Source organism: Pteronotus mesoamericanus, unplaced genomic scaffold (genome assembly GCF_021234165.1).
Source record: "Pteronotus mesoamericanus isolate MK-2021 breed Mesoamerican mustached bat unplaced genomic scaffold, CSHL_Meso_final contig_25, whole genome shotgun sequence".
Lineage (NCBI taxonomy): Eukaryota > Metazoa > Chordata > Mammalia > Chiroptera > Mormoopidae > Pteronotus > Pteronotus mesoamericanus.
Genome location: NW_026555105.1, coordinates 7,159,442 through 7,167,408, shown reverse-complemented (window position 1 = coordinate 7,167,408; position 7,967 = coordinate 7,159,442).

Here is a 7,967-nt window from a genome sequence, read left to right as displayed (position 1 = left end):
CCAGGCACTGTTCTAGGGAAATAACGGGACATGACAGAGTCTCCTGGGAGGTGGGGGTGGGGGCCAGGCCTGATCAAGAAAGTTACATTTGCACCCTCACTGGTGTGGCTCAGTAGATTAAGTGTCGGCCTGAGAACCAAAGGGTCATCTGTTCGATTCCCAGTCCAGGCACATGCCTGGGTTGCAGGCCTGGTCCCCAGTAGGGGGCACGCGAGATGCATCCACACATTCATGTTTCCCTGTCTTTCTCTCTCCCTTCCCCTCTCTCTAAAAAAATAAAATCTTTTAAAAAAAGCGACATTTGAGCCAAAAAGTAAGGGAGCCAGTTGTGCAAATATCTTGGGACAAATTGTTCCAAGCAAAAGGAGCAACGAGAACAAAGTTCCTGTGGCAGGAACATGCTTGTGATGTCCAGAACAGCAAGGAGGCCAATGAGACAGCAGGTAGGTAAGGGAGGGGGAGGTGGGAGGAGGTGAGGTCAGAGAGGAAGGGAGGGGGCAGGTGGGGCAGGGCCTTGAAAGGCAATTGAGAGTCTTTGGTTTTTACTCAAAGTGAGCTGGGAAGTTTCTTCCTTCTAGGGTTTTGAATACAGGAATTACATGACAATTTGTATTTGAAAAATAATTTTATTTTTAATATATAGGACATTCGCATGCTTTGAACATCAAAATTATATACATTATTTCATATAATACAGTGGAATTTTTACCTTTTTTCTGTCTTCTTTCATTTAACATCATGTCTTCAAGGTTCATCCATGTTGTAGTACTTCATTCCATTTTCTGGTTGAATAACATTCCATTGTATCGATAGACCACATTTTGTTTATACATTCAGCTGGTAGACATTTGAGTTGTTTCACTTTTTGGCTGTTATAAATACTGCTGCTATGGACATGCATGTACAAATTTTTGCGTGGACATCTGTATTCATTTCTCTTGGGTGTACACCTAGGAGTGGAATTGCTGGATCATATGGTAACTGTGTTAAGTTTTTTGATGAACTACCAAACTGTTTCCATGGCAGCTGCACCATTTACATCCCCACCAGCAATTCATGAAGGTTCTAGTTGCTCCACATCTGCACCAATATTTGTCAGTTTCTTTCTTTCCTTTTTTTTTTTTTTTTGGTTATTCTACCTTAATGAATATAAACTGATATCTCAGTGTGGTTTTAATTTACATTTTCCTAATGATGAATGATGTTGAGCATCTTTTCATGTGCCAGTTGGCCATTAGTACATATTTTTGGAGAAATCCTTTGGCTGTTTTAAGAACTGAGTTATTCATATATGTCTTTTTGTTGAATTGTAAGAGTTCTTTATCTATTCTGGACACTAGACCCTTATCAGATATATGATCTGCAAATATTTTCTCTCATTCTGTTGGTTGTCTTTTCACTTTCATTATCTTTTCCCTTTCTTTTTAAAAATATTTTATTTATTTATATTTAGAGAGGGGAAGGGAGGGAGAAAGAGAGGGAAAGAAATATCGCTATGTGAGAGATACATCAATCAGTTGCCTCTCGCACACCCCCAACTGGGGAGCTGGCCCGCAACCCAGGCATGTGCCCTGACTGGGAATTGAACCAGTGACCTTTCAGTCCACAGGCTGGCACTCAATCCACTGAACCACACCAGCCAGGTGCTCTTTTCATTTTCTTGAGAATGTCCTTTGGTAACTCAAAAAGTTTTACTTTTGTTGAAGTCCAATTTATTTCTGGTTTTTTTTCCTTGTGCTTTAGATGTCATATTTCCTCATTCCTTTTTACAACTTCTTCGTATGCTACTGTGTATCTGGACCATAATTGATTTAACTCGTTGCCTATTAACAGACAAGACACTCAGGTTGTTTCCTGTCTTTGGGTGTTATAAACTTTTACATAATGTCATTTGGCATGTGATCAATGGGGGTCAATGGGACACACCCTTGAAGTGGGATTGCTGTGACAAATGTTAAATACCTCTGTTATTTGGGTAGCTATAGACAAACCTATCAGTAGGTAGGTAAGTAGATATCGCTATTGGAATCATATGTTCATTTATACTCCCACCAGTTGTGTTGAAGAGTGACTGTTTCCCACAGCCTTGCCCACTGAGCACGGCTGCTAAAGTACAATGAAAAATTCAGTCCTTCAGTTCTACTAAGCACATTTTAAGTGCTCATAAGTTAAATGTGTCTGGCGGATAATGAGTTAGACAATGCAATTAGAGGCCGTTTCCACCATTGCAGAAATTCCTACTGGGGAGACCTGGTAAAGAAATGGACAGTGACCCTGACTTTAACTTTTAATAGGGTTCCTCTGGCTGCGTGTGTGGCGTGGACTCGGGGACGGCGCTGAGGCACGAGCCAGGGAGGAGGTGGCTGCAGCAGTCCAGGTAGGAGGGGATGGAGGATCAGGCCACGGAGGCTGCGGAGGCGGGAGAAGTGGTGGCTTCTGGGCGTGTTTGGAAGGTGGGGCAGCCAGGATTTGCTGGTCGGCGAGATGCGGGCATGAGGGCAAATGAAGTGAGGGGCAGTGGAAGGAGCCCCGCCACTGCAGTGTGACTTCCACAGGAGTGTCACGCCTGTGTCTCCGAGCCTATGTGGGTCCGTTTCGTTCCGCGTCATAGGTTTATTGCAAGGTTCACAGTGAGCGTGGTGAGAAGTAGGGGGCCTGGCAGGCAGGAGACACTGCAGAGATGAGTGTTACCTCCCCCAGCTGTTACACCCGACTGGGAAGGTGGTGGGATGAGATCCACACCTTCACCTGATGTTCAAGGCCTGGCGGATTGGGCCCTGCGGACTCTCTGGCCTCCTCTGTTGACCTCTACTGTCAGGGGAGTGCAGGGCCTTTGAACTCACCGTACCTGCTTCCTGATTCATGCTCTCCCCAGAAAGTCATGTGGCCTGCCTCTTCTCCTCCTTCAGTTTCTGTTCTCTAGCTCCTCGTAGCTCTGAGACTCGGGCGGCAAAGCTGCCCGAGATGGACACCCCTCGGGGTGTCATGGTGTTGAGGGACAGAGCCTTCCAGGACTTGCGTTACGGCAGATGGCCCCATTCATTTATTCACCGACTCTTTACTGAGACCTGCGTGGGCCGGGAGCTGTGTAAAATGCTGGCAGTACAGCAGTGAACAAGGCAGATGAGGTCCTGGCCCTCACAGTTGCAAGGGGGACTGAAGATAAATAGGTAAAAAGATAATGTAAGGTCAGGTGATGTGGACAGTGATGTGGAAAATGAAGCAGGGTGCGGAGGCAGCCGGAGAATGATAGGGAGTCGGGGAAAAATGGTGGGAGTGATCGGCACGGGGGATGAGAGCAGAAACGTATGGTCAACAGTAACGATCATTTATTGAGCACTGTGTGCGTGCCAGGTCATGTTATGACCCCAGTGAATCTTTACGTCCCTCCCCAAAACAGTTGCGTAAAACAGCATTGACCTATTCTCACACCTCTGTGTATTGGCTGGTGGTTTCCCTTCTGGCTTCACCTGGGCTCATTCATGCAGCTTCGTTCAGCGTCCAGCTACGTGGTTGAAGGCCCAAGGTGCCCTTATGCATGCGTGCAGCCATGGGTGCTGGCTGTTGCCTGGGGCATCTCAATTCTCTTAGCAGCCTTTCACCTTCCAGAAGGACTGGCTTCTTCACCTGGCATTCTCAGGGCAGCATCCAAGAATCCTGGGCTCCCAAGTCTCATAATGTCATTTCCTCACATTTTATTGATCAAAGCAAGTTAAAAACCAGCCTGGAGCCCTCTTGGTCCCTGTTGGCTCTCTTGCATGACATTCCCATTCCTGGGCCCATCACTGGCAGGGAAATAAGAGTACCCTTAGACCCACCGGGGTCTCGCAGGGACCCGGGGTTGAGGTCACTTCCCTGAGGCACCTGGGCAAACTGGGGGAGGAGAGGACATGGGGATAGAACTGAGGGCAGGGGCGGGGCCATCGCTAACCACAGTTAATATTGGGTGAAATTTCTTTCTAGATATCTTACAGACCTAAATAAAAGCAAAAGGTCTTCGTGTCTGAGAATCCTGTTCTGGGAGACTCTTGGGGCCCGTGGCCTGAATGGGTCCTCAGGCGCAATCATGAGTGATTTTTCTTTTTAATGGGAGCAAGGGGGAATAACGCATTAAAACCATATTTTAAAAACTAGAATAAAACATAGGTGATATTTTTGAAAACCTTTAAAAATAATTTCTAGAATAATTTCAAATTTACAGAAAAGTCACAAAAATAGTACTGTACACTTCCATCTCTCCTTCCCTCAGCTCCCCTCATTGTCGGCATTTTGCTACACTTGATTTGTTATTCTTTGTGTAATTTTTTTCTGAACCATTTAAGAGCCGATTATAGATACAATGTCCTTTGGCTCTGAAAATTTCAGTGTGCACCTCTCCAGGACATTCTCTTACATGACCACTGTATAGTTTTCAAAGTCAGAAAATTTAATGTTGATACAATGTTGTTATACAATTTCTATTGTCCACATTTAAATCTAATTGTTTCAATAATGACACGAAATCCTTATTCTTAAACTAGTGACTATCAAGGGCATTGTACCTCTTTCGAGGAGATAAAACATGCACCTGGCCAAAGAGAAGAGAATCAATGATATTCACCAGTCTGCTTAAGGAGCCTGTGCTTAGAAATCCTCACAGGCAGGGGACGATTTAGGTCCCCAGGGGACATTTGGCAGTGTCTGGAGACTTGTGGTTATTATACCAGGGGTAGAGATGTGCTGCTGGCTTCTTGTGGGTAGAGACCAGGGATGCTGCTAAACTTCCTACCGTGCACAAGTCAGCCCCCACCACAGAGAATTCTCTGACCCAAGATGTCGATGTGCTGGAGTTCAGAAACTCTGACCTGTAAGTGATCTGGGGAGAGACAGCTCCCTCTGTTGCAGTTGGAGCATCCTGTGGATTTATAATTCACCGCTGCAATTCCGTTTCCTTCCCAGCTGCCGTGGGAAACCCTGTGCCTATAGGCATAGGGAGACCCAGCCAAGTCTGTTAATGATCGTTTTAAACTGAAACTAACCCACGTGCCCCATTTGGAGGAGACTGATACAATAAAACAGTGTGGTCATGCTGTGCTCCTGGCTCTTGCCCTGGCTCTGTTTGCTCTTCTGTAAAATGGGGCTGGGGAGGTGGGATTGGAAGGATGCCATTGTCTTTGGCCCAGCTGTTGCTCAATGACTTATGGCCATAACTGCTTCTGACTCATGCATGATGGACACATTGGAGTTATGTGCTGACATGTCTCCCAGCTTTTATTGACAGGAGGCTGCTTTGGAATGTCTCCCCATTGGAATACAGGGCAGGGCCTCTGCTGAGTCACCGCTGGCTCAGTGTCTGGCTCATTTTAAAGGCAGCTGCCATTTCTTTAGTGCCAACTGTATGCTAGGCTGAGTCTACATTGTAACTCTCACAACTTCCACAGGCAATGAACACACTCTCCTGTCTCCATTTTATAAATGAGGAGAAACCGGGGCTTAGGGAAAGACAGAATCAAGGTTCAACCCTAAGATGGGTCAAATTCCAAAATACACACTATTTCCACTTTGTTGCACCTTCCTCCATGCATGGCAGGTGCTCAGAAAGTGTATGAGTAGCAGAGAATGGACAACATGTTCACTGGTAATAGAACCCTGAGTTGTAGCAGAAAACAGGACAGCTGTGTTAGCTAGTGACTTACTGTTCGCAGCCTTCCTTACAGTAGTAGTACAGGACATAAGACTAACTGTGGCCAGTAGAATGAGAATGGAAGTGGCAGAAAAGAGTCTGGTTTGTGTCCTTAAAGAAGCTAAATTCTACTTCCCTTTCTCAACTTCCCACTGGCAGGACTGTAGATATGATGGCAGTGCTACAGCAGCCACTTTGGACTATGAGAAGGAAACTGCTGGTTGAAGATGGAAGAGCTATAAGACAGAGTCCAGGTGCTTGATACTATAAAGCCACCTTCCAAACCTGGACAGCTTGTATTCAGATGTTGTGAGACAGGAAAATTAAGTATTTTCTTGTCTAGAAGACACTTGTTATTTGAGCCTTGCTTACAGAATTGAGCCTGCATCTCACCAATGCATTTATTAACTGATTGAATGGATGAGTAAATGACAGAGAGCAATCAGACTCAGGCCCACACACATATAAAAATGTACAAAGACTGAACTCAGGCCTAGAAGGGAGGCATAGTCCAAGTACAGTAGTAAAGTTCATGGTCAGAGGTATCCAGTTGCAAACCTGGCCCTCCTATTGGCTCGCTGTGTTTCCTGAGATAACGTGTGCCTGTCTGGGACCAACGCTCCCTGGTTGTAAACCACGCTTAGCGAGTTCATGGAATCCATGCAGTTTAAAGATGTTCAATGCTCTTTAAAATTCCACTTCTAGGACTCCATTCCCAGAGAAGTTGTCACCTCATAGCCCATCAACAGGTGCAAGGATATAGCTTGGTTTGTGGAGCAAAAACTTGGAAATATCCTTAGAGGTGATATAAATAAACTGTGGTGCGTTTGTGTTTTGGAGCATGAAACTGCCGACTGTGGCCGCAAGGAATTCTCTGCTTGACACTTGCTGGCACGAAAGGATACTTTAGCCCCGCAGCCAGGCAATGGGAATTTCCAGAACAAGAGAGGTTCCGGGTGGCTGTGAGGATAGTTTGGGAAGCCACGGAATGGGGACAGATGTGGAAGGCAGGCCAAGGCCAGGCGGTCGGCCGGGGTCTGAATTCCAGCCTCACTGTTCCCTAGCTGGGGGAGTGGGTGCGGAGCGTTGGCCTTCCCTGAGCCTCAGTTTCTCTTTCTCTAAAATAAAGATCCAAGGACGCGTCTTGTAGATATCTGGTGAGGAGTCAGTGAGTGACTTGAATTATTGGATTATTTATTGAACCAGCACCGGGTACCCGTGATGTCGGTGATTGATTGGGAATCTCATCTAGGTACTAAGGGTACCTGGGACCTGGATCTTGCCTTCATGGAGCTTGCAGTCTAGTAGGGGGATGACAATAAAGGAGTAAACATGCATATAAGAAAATTTCAGCCTTGGCTAGTGTGGCGCAGTTCATTGGAGCAGTCTATGGGTTGTGGCCCATAGACTGAAAAGGTTGTGGGTTCAATTCCTGGTCAGGGCACATATATCCAGGTTGTGGGTTCAACCCCCAGGAGGGGGCATGTATGGGAAGGCAGTTAAGTCTGTTTCTCTCTCTCTGTCTCTCCCCCGCTTCCTCTCTCCCTAAAAGCAATGAAAAAAAAAATGTCCTCGGGTGAAGATTAAAAAAAAAAAAAAGAAAAGAAAAAGAAAATTTCAAGTACTGGTGACACCCTGAAGGAAAATAAAGCTGGAGCTGGCTCTGTGTGGGGAGCAGCCCTGTGTCTTGGGGATGGCGTCTCAGAGGAGGTTCCAGCAGAGGCCTGAAGGAGCTGTGCCTTGTGTGTGTAGCACGCACATAAAATGCCAGTGGGAGAACCTGGCTCATTGTAAATGCACAGTAAGTGGAGGATCATAGTCTTAGCCAGCAAAGGAATTAGAGCAGAGATTGGAATTGATCTCCCAGGCTCTGATGCAGCCTTGGAGAGTAAGAGAATATTCCTGGGGCCTGGTGGGCGGAGAAGCGGCTGCTCCCCAAGCAGACGCAGCTCTGGGAGGTCTCGGGTAAGTCACTGTCTGGGCCTCCATTCCCTCATTTGGAAAACAGGGTGATGATACCCACCTTGTGAGCGTGGGGCATGTTATGGGCTGACTGTGCCCCCCCCCCCCGCCCCCGGCAGCAATTCCTGTTGAAGCCCCGACTCCCTCCCGTAATCTCAGAATGTGACTGTATTTGGAAACAGGGTCTTTAAAGAGGGGTTAAGTTAGAATGAGGTCATCGGCATATGCCTTACTTTAATATGGTGGTGTCTTTATAAGAGGAGATTTGGGCACAGACATATCCAGGGGGAAGACCATGTGAACAGGTGGAGAAGATAGCCATCCGCCAGCCTAGGAGAGAGGC